This window comes from Bubalus kerabau, chromosome 1, assembly GCF_029407905.1.
Source record: "Bubalus kerabau isolate K-KA32 ecotype Philippines breed swamp buffalo chromosome 1, PCC_UOA_SB_1v2, whole genome shotgun sequence".
NCBI lineage: Eukaryota > Metazoa > Chordata > Mammalia > Artiodactyla > Bovidae > Bubalus > Bubalus kerabau.
This window is the reverse complement of record NC_073624.1, coordinates 113,497,599-113,521,752: the sequence shown is the minus strand read 5'-3', so window position 1 is coordinate 113,521,752 and position 24,154 is coordinate 113,497,599. Positions and strand designations below refer to the sequence as shown.

At 37.8% G+C, this 24,154-nt stretch overlaps 1 long non-coding RNA gene across 10 annotated transcripts in view; it reads right to left on the bottom strand.

The window, feature by feature from the left end:
- LOC129656425 (uncharacterized) overlaps positions 1-24,154 on the bottom strand; it is a 214,883-nt gene that overhangs the window by 5,566 nt on the left and 185,163 nt on the right. For 9 of the 10 annotated variants that reach the window (XR_008716346.1, XR_008716344.1, XR_008716348.1 and 6 more), the window contains 2 exons: positions 8,144-8,258; positions 6,080-6,495 (listed from right to left, as the gene is read on the bottom strand). This is a non-coding gene — a long non-coding RNA (uncharacterized LOC129656425). Of the gene's footprint in view, positions 1-6,079; positions 6,496-8,143; positions 8,259-24,154 lie in introns of those variants that run through there. The other variant, XR_008716353.1, reaches the window with a different exon arrangement.

The following is a 24,154-nucleotide window of genomic DNA, read 5'->3' as shown; positions in this document are numbered from 1 at the left end:
TGGATAGATGGATGGATAGACAGGGATCAATAATACCTATCTAAATATCTATCTAAATCCTCATTAGAGTAGATTTTTCACTTGTTAAATTGCACTTATCAGGAACATGTGTAAAGCAAACCATGTTGCTGTTTAAAAATACAGACATGAAATTTTGTTCTGAAGTATTAGATTCTAGTACATGAGAAGCCTTGGGAACAAAGACGAGGTGATTCCTTTTACTGATGCTTCCTACCAATAGAAATATTTCTAAATATAGTGTAATGTCCTATATCTTAGTTGCCATGCAATCAACATTTCTCTTTTCTTCTACCTCCCAATATACTTACACATGAGGATATGTGAGTTTCATTATACCAGGGTGATTAGGTAGAGACATCTGGTTGTGATTCTAATGTGAATTTTGACTTCAAAATTGAATGACAAATGTTGTCTTTCTGCCTGTCAAACTTGTACTGGGCATTGCTATGTCCCAGGAACTTCCCCCATACATAGAATCTCCTCATTTAATCCTCACATCAACCTGTGAGTTACCTGCTGACCTATTAATAGTATGGAGGATGGGAATTAACAACTTAAGACATACAGTGATGACTGCTAAAAGCCAAATACAGAGACATGTAACAATAGATGTACAGAAGAAAGTCTCCTTATATCTGAAGATACTTTTAAAACCTCCTTGAAAAGGTAATATTACTGTCAGATCTGAGAGGAAAAGAAAAGGTATTTCTAATGTTAATTTAAATCCTATGACTTCCCCTTCCCTTTAGATGTGTATCACTAACATTGTTCTTGTGGTAAACAAACAAATGAAATATACCTTGGCAAAGTGTGACATGAAGATGAGGGAGCAAGGAGAAAGAGGAAGAGAGAGAAGGCAGGAGAATATTGGAAGGACCTCACAAGGACTCTTCAGTGAGAAGGAAGAAGAGTTATGTTTTCTTGAAAGAGAGATTGCGAAAGATGGAAACAGGAAAAACCTTATTCCTCATCAGCTACAAATAAGAAGGGGGAGAAGGAAAGTCATAGTTTAATGTTCCTTTGACACAACCACCAGTCACCCCCACCAGGGCAGTCTAGTTTATTCATTGCCCAAGTTGACCTAGTGTCAGAGTAGAATCTGTTTTCTGATCTCATGTGTAAAACATTCTAAGCTCAGATGCTTATTTCTCAAGAAATGAGGATGAAGTTAGAAATGCTTCAGTTATTGACGGTCTTAATGTTTCCTAATGTGAATATCTAGAAAAGAGAATGCAAAGAAAAAGAGACAGACAAGAGGACGGGGCACCTCTTTTGATGATGGCAACGTGGCCTTTCTCCCACGGCTAAGCTGAGTGATCCTGCTTATGGCTGATAGATTCTGTGAAATCATTCTGGCTTGCTCAGGGGCCAGCTGTGTTGACTCTCATCATTCCTGGAGGGCCAAAGTAACTGCCCCCGCAACATCACCCCCAGGGTGTAAGAACTGATTAAAGTGAATGCATTTACCATTTATTATGTATTCAAATATTAACACTCACTGACCTCTAAGAGAATCAGTGTTGGTATTTTTTTGTCCTTCTTTCCTTTCCAATAAGTTGATACCACTAGCTGTGCTTCACATAAATGGATTCTCTAGAACAAATTCCTTTCAAACTGTGGTCTCCCAAACTAGCAAATCATACCTGACCTTAAAGTCAGTTCTATTCAGGTGGCTCACCATTCCATTCCACTCTACGCTGTGCTGTGATCAGGGTACTACCCCAAGGACCCCAAACAGTTTCTTAGCAGGCTGAAAAGGTTCTTGTAACTTTCCCAACAACCTTCAGAAAAAACATAGAATAATGAAAGCAGCCCAAGAAAAGCTTTTTAAACATCCTCGTTATGCCAGGAATTGTTCTAGACCTAAAGAAGATGCAATAATGCCGCTACTGGACACTCAAGGAGTTTACAAGCTAGAGTAAGAAGAATATGTGTAAACATGTATGTACTAGGCAGTAAGTGGAACATAGGAGACACATGAGGAAAATTAATGAATTTTGTGTGGGCAGGCTCAGAGAAGAAGGAAACCATTGGCTTAGAACTTGAAGCATTAAGATGATTCAGATAGTAAAGACTTAGATGGGAGCAGAGTTTAGATAGAAAATTCGCTGCAACTGGAGGTAGCTGGGTCCCTTACCATTATGGCAAATTACTTAATAGAGCAGAAATTCAGGGGTGTTTCCCACCAAGAGTTTATTTTAAATTCTCTTTAAAGTATTTAAATTCCTTATTTCTGTATTTTCATTTTTTTTTTTTTACTGTTATTAAGATCCATCAAGATATCATGACCAAAATGTATCTTAGTTTGTTCAATACATGAAAAATGGATGATGCTAACTTTAGATATGTTTCTTATTTCTTTACTTCAAATTTCAGAACATTTTGCTCTTTGTGGATTCATTTTGGTTTTGTTTTCTTTTTCTCTATTTCTTAGATATTTTAAAATCCCTATATGGTCTGGTAAATCATACAGCATATTGGAATTATTAAATGCCCAGACTAATTTAAAAACTGAAATTTAAGTAAAAATGTAAATGGCTATATAATTCATAGACTCTTATTATGGCAATCATCTGATTTCTGTTGAACCCTGAATTTTCAAGTCTCTGCTGACCACTGAAATTTGTTTACATTTTTTAGAAGAGTAGTGTTTTACACAGAGTGAGCATCTGAAGCAAACTTTATCTGTAGTCTAAATGACCTTTGAAAATAAGCCTACCATAAAATTCAGTATTCTGATTTTTCCTGTATTTGAGTCAATCTAACACAACACTGAAAGAGATCACTGTTCTCAGCGAGAGACTGAATTGAAATAATCACACAAGCTAGCAGGCATATTGTATGAAAAATTTTAATTGTTGCTTTTTTTTTTCTGAGTGAGTATGGTTGATGTTGCCTCTGTTTAATTAGAACACCACTGCAGTGGTTCTCATGCAGATACATACCATCATCAGAATGCCTTAGAGAGTCATCTGTTGAACCAGCCTGCAGAATTCTGCCCTCAGTAGGTCTGGAGGAAGGCTTCCAAATTTCACATTTTCAATAAATTACCAATAAGGCTGATACTCCTGGTTCAGGGAGTGTGTGTGAGTGTGTGTGTGAGTTTGTGTGTGTGTGTGAGAGAGAGAGAGAGTGTGTGTGTGTGTGTGTGTGGAGATATTCATGTGTGCAGTCGTTTTCAAAAATGTATCTGTTAGCAGCTACCAGCTACAACCTTTTAGTCTCGAGGCCTCCCCCATGTAGCTATGCAATCATTTTGGACCCCAGTCAGTCCTGGCTTAACAAGCATCCTTACTTCTTGTCAGCTCCAATCCTAATTCTTAACAATTTACGCAATTTCGGATTTTGCCTATATAAGCCTCCCCCATTGTGTAATCCAACAGAACACAATTCAAGCACTTCTCGAATCTGTGTCTCTGAGGCTACAATCCTCAGTTTGACTCAAGTAAAACTCTTTTCCATTACTTAAAAAAAAATGCCCATGTGCGTGCGTCATTCAGCCGACTACATTCTTTTCATCTATTGATCCTTTCTTTGTTGTTCAGTGGTGAATATAACCGCTTCTGCTCTGTAGAGCTGTTTTGATGCACGGAGCTGGCAAAACCAATTCTCATCTGCTGGGAATGCCTTAAATGCTGAGGTCAAATTGTCAATAGAATCCTGCCTGGGTGAATTTAATGTCAGGAAGATAGATATAAAAGTGGCATTTCAATAAGCTACTTTGCTCAACTTTAATAACACAAATTCTGTTAACCCTGAAGCCCTGATGCAAACACAAGTTACTGAGGAAATCCCTATTGTTAACTAAGCCCATTTTGCATATTTATGGCTACTCCTTTTAATTTGTAAGGGCATGTCAGACTGTGATGAAATCTGTTCTCTACGTGCTAGGTCTTTATTTTCTCTTTTCTCCTTGTTACACTAGATGTGGTTACCTGATGTGACTTTACTAGTAGCTTATCTACATTTGTAGAAACTATGAAACCATTTGAAAGTGTCTGCTGTCACCCTTTCATTCCTCTCTTAACTTTCTCATTTTTTCCTATACCTGTCTATAATGTTTTCAGAGTCCAAAATTTTTAACTTGCTTTTTCACTCCACCAAAATGATCATATTTATTTCACTAATTAAAAAGTGAGTGCTGTATTTTGTTGGGTTAAGTAGTACATTTGGTCTTCCAACTTAATTCAAAATTATCCTTTGCACAATCATATACCTAAGAAAAAAGAGATAATCCTGAAATAAGAGAATACAATGCAGATAAACTGGAACTGGGGAACATGAGAATACAGAGACTTGGAAACATTGGGGACTGTTAGACAACTAAAAAGAGTATCACATTGTCATCATCAGGCTTTGGGGCTGATTAAAGGGAAAGAGAAGTATGTCTTAAGTAGGATAAGGCATCTTTACATAGAGGAAAGATTCAGGTACAACGGATTAAAATGTGACAAATTCAGTTTCATACATGACCTACCTTGTTTTGTAGTCTTAACTTCAGAGGAACTAAGGTAGAAAATATATAAATATATAATTTTAAATATAAAAAATCACTTACTTTTCCCCTTTTATAAGTTCATGTAAAGTTACATCCAATGACAGATGAATGGATAAAGAAGATGTAGTACATGTATACAATGGAATATTACTCAACCATAAAAAGGAACAAAACTGGGTCGCTTGTCGAGATATGGATGAACCTAGAGTCTGCCATACAGAGTGAAGTAAGTCAGAAAGAGAAAAATAATATCATATATTAACACATGTATGTGGAATCTAGAAAAATGGCATAGACGATCTTATTTACAAAGCAGAAATAGAGACACAGACTTAGAGGATAAACATATGGATACCGTGCAGGAAGGGGAATGAATTGGGAGATTAGGACTGACAAATGTACAGTATCATGTGTAAAATAAATAGCTAGGGGGAGCCTGCTATAAAACACAGGAAGCTCAGCTGGGTCCTCTGTGATGACCTAGAGGGATGTGATGGGGTGAAAGTTAGGAGGGACATTCAAGACAGAGGGGATATATGTATACATACAGCCAATTCACTTCACTGTACAATCGAAACTAACACAACATTGTCAAGCAATAATACTCCAATAAAAGAAAAAGAGTTCAAACATATCTCACTTGAATTGTCCTGTCTATGGATTTCTTGTAGAGAACTGCCTTCTGTGGCATGAATAATCTAAAATTGCCTGCAGTGTTTATTTTTGAAGACAATAAATTCTACTTGTACATTTGAAAGTCTGACTGTTTGCGACCCCATGGATTATACATTCCATGGAATTCTCCAGGCCAGAATACTGGAGTGGTAGCCTTTTCCTTCTCCAAGGGATCCTCCTAACCCAGGGATCAAACCCGGGCCTCCTGCATTGCGGACAGATTCCGGAATTGCAGGCAGATTTTTTTCCAGCTGAGCCACAACGGAAGCCCAAGAATACTGGAGTGTGTAGCCTATTCCTTTCCCAGTGGATCTTCCCCACGCTGGAATTGAACCGGGGTCTCCTGCATTACAGGCAGATTCTTTACGAACTGAGCTATACATTTACTTAACACACATTTAGTAAGCAACTATGTGACTCATGTTCGGTGAAGAAAATACATTGGTGAACACACATCCCTTGTTCAACCTGGCAATTAAAGCACACCAAGAAATAACTCACAGCAATAACATGTGCTGGCTGTGGAAACAGACGTTCATGGACCTATGATGCAGCATATCAAGGGATTTGGGTCCTAATCATAATGTGTGGGTGCTCCTGCCAAGCTTAAGGAACCCTAACTGAGAATTAAAGTTTTGTGTGGAAAAACAATCAGCCTAATCCATATATTTTCTCCTTTAGCCGCAAATACAGAGAAGTGTGTCCCTTTAACCTTTGAGGGGGTTATTTTCCCTTTCAACAGAGGAGAGAAATCTTCCCATCAGAACTAATTGTTCAATGATTGATTAATAGTTTCCCTCCTGTTGCTGCGTGCAGCCGGGATGACATGCATTGTACACACAACAGGAGGTAAGAGAGTTAATCAATTAGGAGAAACAATTAGTTCTGGTTTCCACAATTTATTTGACGCTGTAGATAAAATTGCCTGAAAATATTAAGAACATTAAAGATCAGTGATGAAACCTAAAGAAATAAATTTGTATTCAAACTTCAGAGGCAGATGCTTAGCTGACACTGCTCTTCTGCAGATAGGCAACGTTAATGCAATAACAATTACAGTTTGGCAGCAATTAATAAACAGACTGTCAAAACTAGTCAAGTTGTGTTCATGGTTTTGGAAACCTGCTGATTTTCACTTTGACATGATGTGGCTGAAGCGTTCTTGAAAAGCTCTACGTTATTAATTTAAGGATGCAGTTCCATGACTCCCCTTCTATAGGTCTTAGCTTGGAAATTTCAGGAACAAATCATTCAGTGCAATCTGGTGTGTCTTTTCTTTGGAGTCCATATTTAATTCATATCTGTATTTAGAAAAATGCATTATATAGGAGTATTCTGAGATTTATGAGATTGATGAAATACACCCAAGAAATACACTTTAAGTCAACTTGAAGCCAATGTAATTTGATGGGGTCACATAGAATTCTAGATTATTTCTTTGTTGCAATATCACCATATAAAAGTCGAGGTAGGGGTAGAAATCAGGTGGGCCAAGGGTGATGGTCTAGCTCTAAGGGAACTTAAAGTCATATGTCAAGCAGAACAATCTGGAAGTCTGAGCCTGGCAAGAGAAGGGAGTCCCTCTGGTCCAGGCAATGAGAAAACAGGAATAGAAATAGCTAAGAACATTTCATTGAAAACAGTGAAATAAGCAAAATGTTCAAGAACTTTAACACACATTCTTTTTCTTTTAAAGCAAGATATAAGGAGGAGTTTCAAAGCCATAATTCTACCAGATTTTAAGCTTGGAGATTTGCCTGTCCTTACTTAATAATGATCAAAGCTACCTCACCCCAGAATGCAAATCCCTGATCTGTTTCACATATCTACTAGTTTATCCAGACTTCAATAAAGGAATACATAAATTACTGATGTTAATGTGTGTGTTTAATAGTATTTAAAACCCAAACACATTCTGAGAGTAATGCTCTAGAATTACTCAAATTTAATCTCTCAGAGAAAATACATTTTTAAAAAGGTAGCACCGTTACATTGATGAATGAATAAACTCTTGCTTAAAAAAAAAAAAAACTCTCTGCTGGATACAAATAGGACAACTAAGAAATAAGGCAGGCAAATAAAACATCACTATCACCCAGAAAACATGGTAATACTCACAGAGAAAACTAATTCTAAATATTAAATCTATTTCTAGATCAAAACAGGGAAGAATCCATCACATCTCACATAAGTTTTCCTAATTTTTAAATAAAAGCTTGTAGAAATGTGTTATAAATTTCACTTTGTAAGTCAGTTCTAGAAATTAACTATAAAGAAAATGAAAACTTATGTTCCTTGTCTGTGATATTTTAGTACGTATATCAACTTTTGTGCTGTAATTAATTTTATGAATCCCTCTACTTAATGAGTAAGTAAATCAAGAGCTGGGAGGAAAAAAAATATATTGGCTGTAAGAACAGAGGTAGAAAATTGTTAGAGCTGACCCACAGCTACCAAACTGATCTTGTCACTATTGCTCTACTATCTTTTAAATATTCTAATTTGTTTTATTGTTCTTCATAGAGTAAAAATGTTTCACAGTTGGTCTCTACAGTAGTTTGTTTCTAAGCTTACTAAAAAACATGGATTTGGCAATAGCCAAATGTTTGAATATAAATTGATTTTATGCAATGCACAGAAAACAAGTATTTTATTGGTATAAATGGTTTATTTGTAGAATTACACTAAAAATTATTTTGAAACAGCATGATCCCTCTCTGGATGGTATTAGAATTTCATGCTTAAATCAAGTTGAACATTCATTTATGTGAGCTTTTTGTCATTTGCAGTCGTGCAAATGTCTATGGGTGGAAAGTCAAAGGAGTGACTGTGTAGATAACAGCTTCAGAAAAAAAGATGTAAGTGTGAAAGATGACAGACTGATCATGTGGGAAGAAATTGCTACAGCTCTTCTCTCTTTCATTCCTATTCATAAAGAAAAATACTTACATGTAAGGACTTCAGTCCTATTCTTCCCATCTGGGTTGATAACAGCTGAAGACTCAGGCCTCAATTATAAATTATATATGCAGTCAAGTAAATGTCCAGGCATGATGGAGACAGACTGCAGTAAGAAAGGGGAAGCGTGTGTGAATTTTTTGCACTACAAACCTTGGACACTGACTTGCTGAAATCAATTGACATTCTGATACAGATTTCTTGGCTTCCTCACTGGGGCAGTGTTTATAATCTTAAACCAGCCATGCCAAAGGAGAAGCCTCAAGGGCAGTGTAGACTCCTGCAGTTGCCTAAGTTGTTCGTGGTTATTGTTCTTTTTTTTTTTGAAGTGTAGTTGATTTACAATATTGTGTTAGCTTCAGGTCTATAGGAAAGTGATTCAGTTCTATCTCTCTGTATATATGTATATATACACACACACATATTTATACATTATTTTTCAGATTCTTTTCTCTTATAGCTTATTACAAAATATTGAGGATAGTCCTGTATGCTATACAATAGGTCCTTGTTGGTTACATATTTTTAATATAATAGTGTTTACACTAAGAGACAACTCTACACATGGACACCATCCACATGGTCAATACTGAAATCAGACCGATTATATTCTTTGCAGCCAAAGATGGAAAACAAAACCTGGAGCTGACTGTGGCTCAAATCATGAGCTCCTTTTTCAAATTTCAGGCTTAAATTTAAGAAAGTAAGGTAAACCAACAGGCCATTAAGGTATGACCTAAATTAAATCCCTTATGATTATACGGTGGAGGTGATGAATAGATTCAAGGGACTAGATCTAGTAGACAGAGTGCCTGAAGAATGGAGGCTCATGACATTGCACAGAAGGCGGTGACCAAAACCATACAAAGAAAAGGATGTGCAAGAAGGCAAAATGAGTGTTTGAGGCCTTACAAATAGCTGAGAAAAGAAAAGAAGCAAAAGGCAAAGGAGAAAAGGAAAGACACACCCATCTGAATGCAGAGTTTCAGAAAATAGCAAGGAGAAATAAGCAAGCCTTCTTATGTGAACTATGCCAAGAAATAGGGGGAAACAATAGAATGGAAAAGACAATAAATCTCTTCAAGAAAATTGGAGGTAGCAAGGGAACATTTCATGCAAAGATGGGCTCAATAAAGGACAGAAATGCCAAGGACCTACCAGAAGCAGAAGATATTAAGAAGAGGTGGCAAGAATACACAGAACTATACAAAAAAGATCTTCATGACCCAGATAACCACAATGGTGTGATCCCTCACCTAGGGTCAGACATCCTGAAGTGTGAAGTCAAGTGAGTATTAGGAACCATTACTATGAACAAAGCTAGTGGAGGTGATGGAATTCCAGCTGAACTATTTCAAATCCTAAAAGATGATGCTGTTAAAGTACTGCAGTCAATATGCCAACAAATTTGGAAAGCTCAGCAGTGGCCACAGGACTGGAAAAGGTCAGTTTTCATTCCAATCCCAAAGAAAGGCAATGCCAAAGAATGTTCAAACTACCACACAATTGCACTCATTTCACATGCTAGCAAAGTAATTCTCAAAATCCTCCAAGCTACGCTTCAACAGTACATGAACTGAGAATTTCCAGATGTACAAGCTGGGTTTAGAAAAATCAGAGAAACCAGAGATCAAACTGCCAACATTCATTGGATCATTGAGAAAGCAAGGGAATTTCTTAAAAACATCTACTTCTGCTTCATTGACTATGCTAAAGCCTTTGTGTGAATCACAACAAACTGTGGAAAATTCTTCAAGAGATGGGAATATCAGACCACCTTACCAGTCTCATGAGAAACCTGTGTGCAGATGAAGAAGCAACAGTTAGAACTGGATGTGGAACAATGACTGGTTCCAAATTGGGAAGGGATATGTCAAGGCTGTATATTGTCATCCTGCTTGTTTACTATGCAAAGTACATCATGTGAAATACCAGGCTAGATGAATCACAAGCTGGAATCAAAACTTCTGGGAGAAATATCAACAACGTTGGATATGCAGATCATACTACTCTAATGGCAGAAAGTGAAGAGGAATTAATGAGCCTTTTGATAAGGATGAAAGAGGAGAGTGAAAACAACTGGCTTAAAACTCAGCACTGAAAAAACTAAGATCATGGCATCTGGTCCCATCACTTCATGGCAAATAGAAGCAGCAAAAGTAGAAGCAGTGGCAGATTTTAGTTTCTTGGCTCCAAAATCACTGTGGACAGTGACTGCAACCACAAGATTAAAAGATGCTTTCTCCTTGGAAGAAAAGCAAACTTAGACCAGATTTTAAAAAAAAAAAAAAAAAGCAGATACTTCACTTTGCTGACAAAGTCTGTATAGTCAAAGCTATGGTTTTTCCAGTTGTCATGTATGGATATGAGAGTTGGACCATAAAGAAGACTGACTGCCGAACAATGGATGCTTTCGAATTGTGGTGGTGAAGACTCTTTAGAGTCCCTTGTAAAACAAGGAGATCAAATCAGTCAATCCTAAAGGTAATCATGGAGAAGGCAATGGCAACCCACTCCAGTACTCTTGCCTGGAAAATCCCGTGGACGAAAGAGCCTGGTAGGCTGCAGTCCATGGGGTCGCACAGAGCCGGACACGACTGAGCGACTTCACTTTCACTTTCCACTTTCATGCATTGGAGAAGGAAATGGCAACCCAATCCAGTGTTCTTGCCTGGAAAATCCCATGGACGGAAGAGCCTGGTAGGCTGCAGTCCATGGGGTCGCACAGAGCCGGACACGACTGAAGCGACTCGGCAACAGCAAAGGTAATCAATTCTGAATATTCACTGGAAGGACTGATGGTGAAGCTGAAGCTCCAATACTTTGGCCACCTGATGCAAAGAGCCGACTCATTGGAAAAGATTCTGATGCTGGGAAAGATTGAGGTCAGGAGGAGAAGGTGGTGACAGAGGATGAGATGAATGGATGGCATCACCAACTCAATGGACATGAGTTTGAGCAAACTCCAGGAGATAGTGGAGGACAGAGAGGCTTGATGTGCTACAGTCCATGGGGTCGCAGAGTCAGACACAACTTAGTGACTTAACAACAATAGTTGTACATGTTAATCCCAAACTCCTAATTATCCCCTTCAATGCCACACCTTTCTTACCTCATCTGGAATGCTGTTTTCTCATTCAGAACCCTAATCAGTCTCTGAGGATGAATTTCTACAAAGTGCCATCTGAATCAGCTGATTCCTACTTTTCTTCTAACACCCTTTGCAAGATGCTGGCTGGCTTCTTTACTTTTTATCATGAATAAGAGCATGATTTTGTAGATCTCTCTTTCAACACTGAATGCTCCCTATCCTTTAGCTGTCTACCAGCTGCCTTCTGTCTTCACTGTCAGCATTTTTTGATGAAAAATATTCAATGACAAACTGTGCCTAATATTGCATAGGATTTATATTCACTCAGGATTTGAAACAGGCCCCATTCTCACCGTTCAAATACTATGTCATCTCTGCTAATCCCGATTCTCTTCAAAACTGAACTTAAGCTGATCTAACATGCAAAACTCAGAAATGCATCCGGAGCCTACTCGTGACACCTACTCAGGAAAAGTCATGAAGAATTACAAGCAAATTCATCTATTGTACCTATTTATATGTTTTACTCCCTCATGCCAGGAAAATACAATATCTGCTTCTACAAATATTGTAAGTATATACCCTAAACACAATCAAATTTCTACCATGCTGTAGTAGATATTGAGACTTTGTATCAAATATTGCAAATACCATCCAATCCCAAAACTCAAGGGGCTCAGACGCTGGTGAGGAAAATAAATACATAAGTAGATAATCATGATATAAATCTAAAAATGCAACAAGAATACTGTAAAGTCCTCATTTTTTCCCCATTTCCAACATAAAGGACAGGAGTCTTTTTATATATCATGTTTTCATCATGCTCCTGGTGGCATATTTACCACAGAGATTGTTTATGCTTCCTTCCAAAAGCTATTCAAATGATAGAAAAGAAAGGGGTGAAGCACCTAAAACTGGGCAATGTGAAAGCACCTTAACAAGTCAGAAGTTGGGACACATTCTGCAGACAGAAAGCATTTTATAATAATTGATTAAGGCACCAAATCTGAGAAGACTATAATTGGAAGTACTTGAAGAAAATGCATTCCAGAGAGAAGAATCCTTTTCCCTAACTGGCCCCAGATATTTTAACAAATAGACTTTTGCCTGGAGAGCAATTGCAATGGAGTAATTTGTTAATGGAAAATTGCCCACTCACAACTAGGCCACTGACTCCAGTTTACACGGGAACATACTGACTAATGTGGGGAAGGGTCTGGGAAGAGTTAGCACCAAAGGAGAAGCAGAACAGGGCACTCTGTACCTCAAAGAGTATTACAAAGAACAGGAGTTGGCCCTTTGTTAGAAAGCAAGCAGGGTCCACTTTCACAGACGTGCCTTCCCCACCTGGATAATGGAGGTCATTGCTGGCCTACCTTGCCACTACCTGCCCAGGTATCTATAGGAGAAGGCTGCTCATCAGTACATTCCAACCAGGTACACTGAGCTCCCAGTCAACACCTCCATTCACAAGGGAGTTAACTGGTGAAAGACTGGCCTTGTTTAGAAGAAATCCACACCAGTCGCTAATGTTAGCCAGCACAAGGTTCAAGCACAGACATCCTGGCATCAGAGCCCACACTCTTACCTAGCACGTATGTATTGGCCCAGTCTACCTAACTTACTAACAGAACCTGCCCCTCACATCTATGTCATATTTCTACTTATTGGAGGGGATAGTTTAATAAGTGAGGCAAGTACTGAGGTGGTGAAACAGCTACCTATACAAGTATTGAGAAGGTTAAAAAAAAAAAAAAATCAAGGAAATGAAATCTGTAACCAGAGCATTACCACATGGACCAACCATTATTCCATGGAGTAATCCTTAGATCCAATCCTGGCTCTGTCTGACTCGCAGAACTTGTTAATTTCTGAAGCAGCAGGTTTCTAGAAGCCTCGTGGTGTGGGGGCTAATGGTCTTACAGCTGTATTAGAGTGGCTAGTGTTAGGAAATGGCAACCCACTCCAGTGTTCTTGCCTGGAGAATCCCAGGGACGGGGGAGCCTGGCGGGCTGCCATCTATGGGGTCGCACAGAGTCAGACATGACTGAAGCAACTTAGTAGCAGCAGCAGTGTGAGGAAAGGTAGTTCCTATATATGTACTATGTGGAAGTTGAAAGTGAAAGTGAAAGCGAAGTTGCTCAGTCGTGTCCGACTCTTTGCGACCCCATGGACTGTAGCCCACCAGGCTTCTCCATCAATGGGATTCTCCAGGCAAGAACACTGGAGTGGGTTACCATTTCCTTCTCCAGGGGATCTTCCCGACCCAGGGATCCAACCCGGGTCTCCTGCACTGGGGGCAGATGCTTTAACCTCTGAGGCACCAGGAAAGCCCGGATGCCTACCTCTCAGTTTCCTACAAAACCTTGCCAAGGCCATGGAGAAATTCAGAAATTTCAGTCAATTTGACACAGAATTCTGAAAAACTGCTTTAGTAGCAGCTGCCCTTTTATTTAACATTTGATAAAATCTGAAATATACATTTAGATCCTACTCCAGAGAAAGGTGAACACCTTCATCAAGAAACAGAAAAAAAAATTGTTCCATTTCTTTCTGAGTCCAATTGTTACTGTGGGAGCAGAGAGTGGTAAGGTAGAGAGGTAGACAGACAAAGTGGACCATATTTCAGGATCTGGTCTTCAAAGTGATAGAAAATGATTTTGAAAGTTATCTTTTGATATAATTAACACTAACCAATTCACAAGAGACTAATGTATAAGTCAGAATGCCAATATTTGTTTAAGGACTAGGCATCTAGGGATCTCTTACTTGTACATTCTTTCCTAGCTGGAAAATCTACATGCAAATAATACTGTGTTAACTTTCATGTATCAGAGCAGGAGACGCTCCTTGCATCTAGCTCTGTAATAGGAATATATTTGCTACGGGGACAAGATGATGGTGATGATGATGATGATGTTAATGATGATGATGTTACCGATGATAGTTATCACTATCATCATCATCATAAACATTGCATTAAATCAATTATAACTATCATTGAGTGCCTGCTATATATTTATTCACATATTATCTAATTTCATAATGACTGTATGAGTTGTATATTATCATATTATTTCTTAACAAGTTAGGAAACACTGGCTTTTTTTTAATTTTTAAATTAATTTATTTATTTTAATTTGAGGCTAATTACTTTACAACATTGCAGTGGTTTTTGCCATACATTGACATGAATCAGCCACAGGTGTACATGTGTCCCCCATCCCAAACCCCATCCCACCCCTCCTCCATCCCATCCCTCTGTGTTGTCCCAGTGCTCCAGCTTTGAGTGCCCTGTTTCATGCATCAAACTTGGACTGGCCATCTATTTCACATATGGTAATATACATGTTTCAATGCTATTCTCTCAAATCATCCCACCCTTGCCTTCTCCCACAGAGTCCAAAAGTCCGTTTTTTTATGTGTGTCTCTTTTGCTGTCTCGCATATAGGGCTGTCATGAGATGGTACGTCATTATGGTTTTGATTTGCGTTTCTCTGATAATGAGTGATGCTGAGCATCTTTTCATGTGTTTGTTAGCCATCTGTATGTCTTCTTTGGAAAATGTCTGTTTAGTTCTTTGGCCCATTTTTTGATTGGGTCATTTATTTTTCTGGTATTGAGCTGAATGAGCTGTTTGTATATTTTTGAGATTAATTCTTTGTCAGTTGCTTCATTTGCTATTATTTTCTCCCATTCTAAAGGCTGTCTTCTCACCTTGCTTATAGTTTACTTCATTGTGCAAAAGCTTTTAAGTTTAATTAGGTCTCATTTGTTTATTTTTGCTTTTATTTCCATTACTCTGGGAGGTGGGTCATAGAGGATCTTGCTGTTGATTTATGCCAGAGAGTGTTTTGCCTATGTTTTCCTCTATGAGTTTTCTGGTCTTACAGTTAGGTCTTTAATCCATTTTGAGTTTATTTTTGTGTATGGTGTTAGAAAGTGTTCTAGTTTCATTCTTTTACAAGTGGTTGACCAGTTTTCCCAGCACCACTTGTTAAAGAGATTGTCTTTTCTCCATTGTATATTCTTGCCTCCTTTGTCAAAGAGGAGGTGTCCATAGGTGTGTGGATCTATCTCTGGGCTTTCTATTTTGTTTCTCTGATATAATTCTGTCTTTGTACCAGTACTATACTCTCTTGATGACTGTAGCTTTGTAGTATAGTCTGAAGCCAGGCAGGTTGATTTCTCCTGTTCCATTCTTCTTTCTCAAGATTGCTTTGGCTATTTGAGGTTTTATATATTTCCATACAAATTGTGAAATTATTTATTCTAGTTCTGTGAAAAATACCATTGGTAGCTTGATAGGGATTGCATTGAATCTATAGATTGCTTTGAGTAAGTATACTCATTTTCACTATATTGATTCTTCTGATCCATGAACATGGTATATCTCTTCATCTATTTGCGTCATCTTTGATTTCTTTCATCAGTGTTTTAGTTTTCTGTATATAGGTCTTTTGTTTCTTTAGGTAGATTTATTCCAAGTATTTTATTCTTTTATTCACAATGGTGAATGGGATTGTTTTCTTAATTTCTCTGTTTTCTCATTGTTACTGTATAGGAATGCAAAGATTTCTTTGTATTAATTTTATGTCCTGCAACTTTACTATATTCATTGATCAGCTCTAGTAATTTTCTGGTGGTGTCTTTACGGTTTTCTATGTAGAGGATAATGTCATCCAAAAACAGGGAATTTTACTTCTTTTCCAATCTGGATTCCTTTTATTTTTTTCTCTTCTCTGATTTGTGTGGCTAAAATTCCAAAACAATGTTGAATAGTAGTGGTAAGAGTGGGCACCCTTGTCTTGTTCCTGACTTTAGGGGAAGAGTTTTCTTTTTTTTTTTTTAATTTTATTTTTAAACTTTACATAACTGTATTAGTTTTGCCAAATATCAAAATGAATCCGCCACAGGTATAGTTTTCAATTTTTCACCATTGAGGATAGTGTTTGCTGTGGATTTATCATATATGGCTTTTATTATGTTGAGGTATGTTCCTTCTATGCCTGCTTTTTGAAGAGTTTTTATCATAAATGGGTGTTGAATTTTGTCAAAGGCTTTCTCTGCATCTATTGAGATAATCATATGGTTTTTATCCTTCAGTTTGTTAATGTGATGTATCACATTGACTGACTTGAAAATATTGAAGAAAGCTTGCATCCATAGGATAAAGCCCACTTGCTCAGGATACATGATCTTTTTAATACATATTCAGTTCAGTTCAGTCACTCAGTCGTGTCCAACTCTTGGTAACCCCATGAATCCCAGCATGCCAGGCCTCCCTGTCCATCACCAACTCCCAGAGTTCACTCAAACTCATGTCCATTGAGTCAGTGATGCCATCCAGCCATCTCATCCTCTGTCATCCCCTTCTCCTTCTGCCCTCAATCCCTCCCAACATCAGGGTCTTTTCCAATGAGTCAACTCTTTGCATGAGGTAGCCAAAGTACTGGAGTTTCAGCTTTAGCATCAGTCCTTCCAATGAACACCTAGGACTGATCTCCTTTAGGATGGACTGGTTGGATCTCCTTGCAGTCCAAGGGACTCTCAAGAGTCTTCTCTAACACCACAGTTCAAAAGCATCAATTCTTCGGTGCTCAGCTTTCTTCACAGTCCAACTCTCACATCCATACAAGACCACTGGAAAAACTATGGTTTTGACTAGACGGACCTTTGTTGGCAGAGTAATATCTCTGCTTTTTAATATGCTATCTAGTTTGGTCATAACTTCCCTTCCAAGGAGTAAGCGTCTTTTAATTTCATGACTGCAATAACCATCTGCAGTGATTCTGGAGCCCAGAAAAATAAAGTCTGACACTGTTTCCACTGTTTCCCCATTTATTTCCCATGAAGTGATGGGACCAGATGCCATGATCTTCGTTTTCTGAATGTTGAGCTTTAAGCCAACTTTTTCACTCTCCTCTTTCACTTTCATCAAGAGATTTTTGAGTTCCTCTTCACTTTCTGCCATAAGGGTGGTGACATCTCCATATCTGAGCTTATTGATCTTTCTCCCGGCAATCTTGATTCCAGCTTGTGCTTCTTCCAGCCCAGCATTTCTCATGATGTACTCTGCGCATAAGTTAAATAAGCAGGGTGACAATATACAGCCTTGATGTACTCCTTTTCCTATTTGGAACCAGTCTGTTGTTCCATGTCCAGTTCTAACTGTTGCTTCCTGACCTGCATATAGATTTCTCAAGAGGCAGATCAGGTGGTCTGGTATTCCCATCTCTTTCAGAATTTACCACAGTTTATTGTGATCCACACAGTCAAAGGCTTTGGCATAATCAATAAAGCAGAAATAGATGTTTTTCTGGAACTTTCTTGCTTTTTCAATGAACCAATGGTTGTTGGCAATTTGATCTCTGGTTGGTCTGCCTTTTCTAAAACCATCTTGAATATCTGGAAGTTCACGGTTCACATATTTCTGAAGCCTGGCTTGGAGAATTTTGAGCATTACTTTACTAGCATGTGAGATGAGTGAAAATGTGCGGTAGTTTGAGCATTCTTTGGCATTGCCTTTCTTTGGGATTGGAATGAAAACTGACCTTTTCCAGTCCTGTGGCCACTGCTGAGTTTTGCAAATTTGCTGGCATATTAAGTGCAGCACTTTGACAGCATCATCTTTCAGGATTGAAATAGCTCAACTGGAATTCCATCACCTCCACTAGTTTTGTTCATAGTGATGCTTTCTAAGGCCCACTTGACTTCACATTCCAGGATGTCTGACTCTAGGTGAGTGATCACACCATCATCATTATCTGGGTTGTGAAGCTCTTTTTTGTACAGTTCCCCTGTGTATTCTTGCTACCTCTTCTTAATATCTTCTGCTTCTCTTAGGTCCATACAATTTCTGTCCTTTATCAAGCCCATCTTTGCATGAAATGTTCCCTTGGTATCTCTAATTTTCTTGAAGAGATCTCTAGTCTTTCCCATTCTGTTGTTTTCCTCTATTTCTTTGCATTGATCTCTGAGGAAGGCTTTCTTATCTCTCCTTGCTATTCTTAGGAACTCTGCATTCAGATGCTTATATCTTTCCTTTTCTCCTTTGCCTTTCGCTTCTCTTCTTTTCACAGCTATTTGTAAGGATATGTCTGATCTTTTTAAGATCTTTTTAGTATGATATAATTAATATGTTTTTAATATGAGGATTTTTGTATCTATGTTCATCAGTGATATTGGCCTGTAGTTTTCTTTTTTTGTGGCATCTTTGTCTGGTTAGTGAAACACTGGCTTAGAATGCTCTTATGTTTATAGCTAAGACAAAAGTCAGAACTGAGATCCCTCTCAAGCTGGCCATCCATGAGCTCATGTGTGCTCACAAGCTCCTCCTTTAACTACACTACTTACCTTGTAGGCTTCCCTGAAGGCTCAGATGGTAAAGAATCTGCCTCTGATGTGGAAGACCTGGGTTTCATTCTTGCGTTAGGTCTCCTTGCCCCTTAATGGATTTTATCGTTTTTACACCCTAATTCCTACATTTTGATTTATTTTTCCTTTATGTTATTATTTTCACCTGTGTAGCTTGAAGGTTTCTAATAGAGCTATATTTTGCCTGTTCTTTCTACTTCTAGCCTTGAATATTATGTGATTTGAAGTTGTTGCTATAAAAACCCTCATATTTCACTTCAATTTTATAATTTTACTCCATTAATTTTAGTGGTGCTTTGCTAGTATTCATCCTTTTTGTTTCTTTGTTTGGCACAAAGCTTCCACACAGTCTTTTGGTTTGAGTTTGGGTTTTTTTGTTTGTTTGTTTGTTTTTTTGGTTGCTATTTTTTCTCACTGATTTGGTCTTTGATTTCAAAAGTCCCCAGGTGATGTCCAAAAATAAAATCTCTGGTAAACAAGTGAAATGACATTAAGTCATAGCTCCTATTCGATTCTCTATTTCACTTTCTATAATACAGGGTGACTTTTAGTTGATTGAAATCAGCACTCATATTTTATTCATGCTATTAGTATACTTGTACCTTGGTAAACGTGTTAGTTTATCTGTAATATGACATTCAGTGATGACTCTGTAACTATGTGCCCTCATTCTAAAATATCTTCTTAGTTGGATATTAATTGAGATTCAGCTATTGCTATTACCTATTTTAAGGAAAAGCAGTTGCATATTAATGGCATGAATGAAAAAAAAAAAAAGTTTGGCTAAATATCAACATTTTCTCCCAACAAGTGCATCATAGTTTATAACCAGGTGTTTAAATAAACCTGAGGTTCTAAACATCAATGTTCTTGAGCTACACAATGGGGCAAGTTGTAAATCTTCCCTGCATCTGTTGCTTCACAGTAAGGTAGAGATCCTTTCTAATTGAGAATATCAGAAACTTGTTGTAATGTGGCATTCTGAGAATAAGTCATCCCACAGCTTTCAAAGAGGAAGATGGGCACATTCAGTACAAGTACTTTAGATCACTTTTCAGTTTTCTTCCATCGTGTCATAATATCAAGTTATTCATATGCTTGGGGAAAAACCTAAAGAGAGAAGACTACACACAGAATGACTTTATGTCAAGAAAATTATAGTGCCTATAATTACTAAATCTACAATGAAAAAGCAATTTGAATCTACATATTGCTGTCAAGCCAGAATGCCTGATTATGCAAATGAGAGGATATTTGCAGATCGTGTTTCTCAACATCAAACTATTACACTGAATTCTTCCTTTGAAGATCTAAGTTACAAACTGTGATATATTCATCTGTCCTGTTACTGAACTATTCAAATGGAAATGGCATTGAGTCCAATTGCTGGCTAAATGAAGGTTAAAAAAAACTATCAATAACAGTTTTTATCAAAGTCATATTTTTCACAGTGATCCTTAAATGTGAGAGGAGGAGAAGCAAAAGAAAAGTAACCCACTAAGGAACTGGCACGCTGCAGTTCATGGGGCTCCAGAGAGTCAGACATGACTTGGTGACTGAACAACAAAGAAATGCTTGAAGAGTGTGCCATGTAATAGACATGTTAGGGTACCTGCCTTTCAAATATGCTTCCCAAGTGTTTGGTTCCCCCTGATTTACTGCTATAATATTCCAAGTGAATCAACAGTTGTACAATGTCCCCAAACTCACACACTTTGATTAGTGATGGACATATTAGAACATAGTTCATTCAATTTGAATAAAATGTACAAAATTAGATTACCTAAACTTTTAAAATCTTCTAAATTAGAACCAATGGCAAAGCCAAAATTTTCTGGTACTTCAAATCAATTCAGTTTGTATTTATCTAGCACTTTAGGATGCAGGACTATGGTCTTCGCCATAATTCATGGCATGTAGAGGAAGAGTCTCTTCTGATTAGGAGAAAATGTAATGAGTGTCTCCTAGACTAATAATCAAAAACTAGAGGTCAGATACACACACAGTAAAGAATATGAGGAAGCAGCCTTAGCATGGCATAGTAGAAAATAAGCCTATGGAAGAGATTTCATTTTTGTTATTGTGGAGATCATGTTAGAAAGTATTTGTAATTGCTAGCTTTTGACTCTGAGTGTGCATGCATGTGTGCTCAGCTGTGTCCAACTCCTTGTGATCCCATGGACTATAGCGTTCCAGGCTCCCCTGACCATGGAATTTTCCTGGCAAGAATACTGCAGTGAGTTGCCATTTCCTTCTCGAGGGGATCTTCCCGACCCAGGGATTGAACCTTTGTCTCTTGTGTCTCCTGCTTTGGCAGGTAGATTCTTTACCACTGGTACCACCTAGGACTGTAGGCAACACCAAATACAACACAAAATGGATTAAACCATAAAGGAACTATATTATCTCTCATTGCAAGAAGTTCCAAGGTATGGTGGTTGTAGGGTTAAACAGTACAGCAGCTCAGCCTATCCTGAGCACCATGATTCCTCCCTGCTTTCAGCTCCTTTACCCCTAAAGCATCCGTCTTCTCCTTTACTAGATTCTCTCATGATCACAACATGGTTACAAGCAGTTCTAGCTGCCACACACAAATATAACACCAACCAATGAAAGATAAATTACTTCCTGTACATATATTTTTAGGAGTTAGAAAAACTTTCCCAGACATCACCCAGTAGACTTCCAAGTCCCAGTAGACTTCCTCTTATACCACAAAGGCCCAAACTGGATCACTTGCCATTGCACTAACCATCCATTGGGAAGAAGTATGGGATGACCATGACTGACACAGAGACAGTAAGATTTATCCATGAGGTAGTAGTTACCTGGAAAAAATAAAAAATATGGCTCATATTGTTCAGATCAGTGACTGATCTGATCTGATCTGTGTATTGTTCATTCAAGTGTCAGATCCCGAAATGAATTCATTAGCACACTAATAGAAGGTTGAATTCGGGAAGAATAAGCCAAATCACTTTTTAAGGCTTCGTATCCGATATATTAGGTATATAAACAGCCTTCAGGACCAACTACAGAGATATTTAAATCCCAGTGTGGTTTTCTACCTGGTGTGTCCTCTCAGTTCAGTCTTTCATAATTACTTCTCAGTTCAGTTCAGTCGCTCAGTCATGTCCAACTCTTTGCGACCCCATGAATTGCAGCACGCCAGGCCTCCCTGTCCATCACCAACTCCCGGAGTTCACCCAGACTCACGTCCATCGAGTCAGTGATGCCATCCAGCCATCTTATCCTCTGTTGTCCCCTTCTCCTCTTGCCCCCAATCCCTCCCAGCATCAGAGTCTTTTCCAATGAGTCAACTCTTCGCATGAGGTGAGCATATATCACATTGGATTTAAACCATCTATATGCATCCCTCTGCATAGGGATGCATACAGATGGTGAATGAACTTCTTAAAATGTCTAGAGCACCCAGTATCATGCCAGACACACTCTAGGTGCACAATTTATTCACTCAACATGTATTTATTTATTAGTGAGGCAAAATTCCATGGGCCCTGTTACAATTCAAAGCCTCGTTCCAACACTTACTAGCTATGCAAGCTTTGGTAAAGTTTCTTGTCTATAAAAGACATAATATGGCCTGACTTATGGGGTTTAGTTAGTAAGCATTAAATGAGCTATGTTTCAAGCTCTTAAAAAATGTCTGCTAATAGTACAGGCTTATTAAGTGTTAGGTATTTTCTTTATTAATATACTGTTTTTAACTGGATACTGAAGCAATTTCCATCGTATTTACCACAATCTGAATTGTGGGTAGATGAATTTTAAAGTTTTCCTTCCCTGTGTAACAAAACTATGACAGTTTGCACACTGTTTGATCAAAGAGGGCTTTGAGTCACAAGCTTACATTTTATCTCAAGTGCTGCAGCTCAGAAACAGCAAGAGTTCAGAGCAAGATTTCAGCAAGGCGATGGAGAATGGGAATTCCAAATGATTATTCTGTTACTGCTACAGAAAACATTTTGAGAGTCAGTTGGCTTGATCCAGTTAACCCGTGTCTGTTCCAAAACTGCCAAAAGCATCGAGTTTTATCTTACTGTATAGAGGAGATGGGGTTCCCAGCTGGCTCGGTGGTAAAGAATCTGCCTGCAGTGCAGGAGACACAGGTTTATCCCTGAGTCAGGAAGATCCCCTGGAGAAGGAAATGGCGACCCACTCCACTATTCTTGCCTGAGAAATCCCATGGACAGAGGAGCCTCGAGGGCTACAGTCCATGGAGTCACAAAAGAGTCAGATACAACTTAGTGACTAAACAACAACACAAGAGGTAACTTCAATTAATATTGTACACAAAAACATTGTTAATGAAAATTATGCCAAATCAATCCGTGCAAAATTGCCTTTCCATCTCTAGGCTTTCATGTCTTTTTCTAATCAAAAAATTAAAAAGGGAGACTTTAACTCTCATTTTTAAACACTACAAAATGCACTTGAAGTCTTTATGATGCATCTGAAATAGCTCTTTTGCTGTCTTTTATTGATCATGACCCTGTCATTCTTACCAAAATCTTGGGAGGCTTTTTAAAGCTATAAAAGTTCTCCATTATTGAGTGATGCTTTGAAAATAAATTATAGTTTTTGAAACTGCATTAGTAGAAAAATGGGTGTACATAAGCGGATTACTAGAAAAAAATGTTAAATTTGTGAATTTATTATTAAATGCTTTAGAAACATCTCTGATATCCCAATTTCCAAGATTTCTTTCCCTATTATAGATGGGAAATTTTCAATTTGTATAAGAATTCTTGATTTTCTGTATCATTACCACAGTAATTCAGTACTTGGGTTTTGAGTTGGATATGTATTGTTTCCATTCTTTTATTCTCTATATTATAGATCTAAGGGGGGAAATAATGTCACAGTGAATATGGTTTTCATTTGGCTCAGGGATTCGTTTTTCTTTTAGCTAGTTCTGAAATTTGTGTTGACGATAGTTATTAAATATAATTGTGATTTATCTTCTGGGAATGAATAACTCGGTTTGTTTAAAATTTTATACAGTTTATTACTTTGTAATATATTATTTGTAAACAATGCTCATGCTTTCTCTTATTCTTTAGGAAATGTCTATTTCATGTACTCTAAGAAACCATTAATTATAAGGTGCAGCAATATTTCATAGACCAATAACAAAAGTACTGCAAACTATGTCAAGAAATGGTTTCATATCACTTGGATTTTTATTTTGTACTTTTTGAATGATCATTGACTTAGACAGATTTTATTTTGTGTCATTTTTGTGTATTCAAATAAGGAAAATAAAAGCAAAAGAGATTGGTTAATAAATTACAAAGATTTCTAAATCTATTCTCAGCTCAGAGCTGATGATACCCATCTTTTTCTTACACACCATTTTCCTTCGTGCCATCAAGAGTGTTTGATAAAGCATTTCTTTAAACATTGTTCCATTAGTGCTTCTAAAATCTTCCAAACTGTTTGACTCTCACTCTGCTAGTTTTGAGTGTATGAGCTTTCAATAGAAAGCTTCAGACCACCGCCAGGATTCAGAT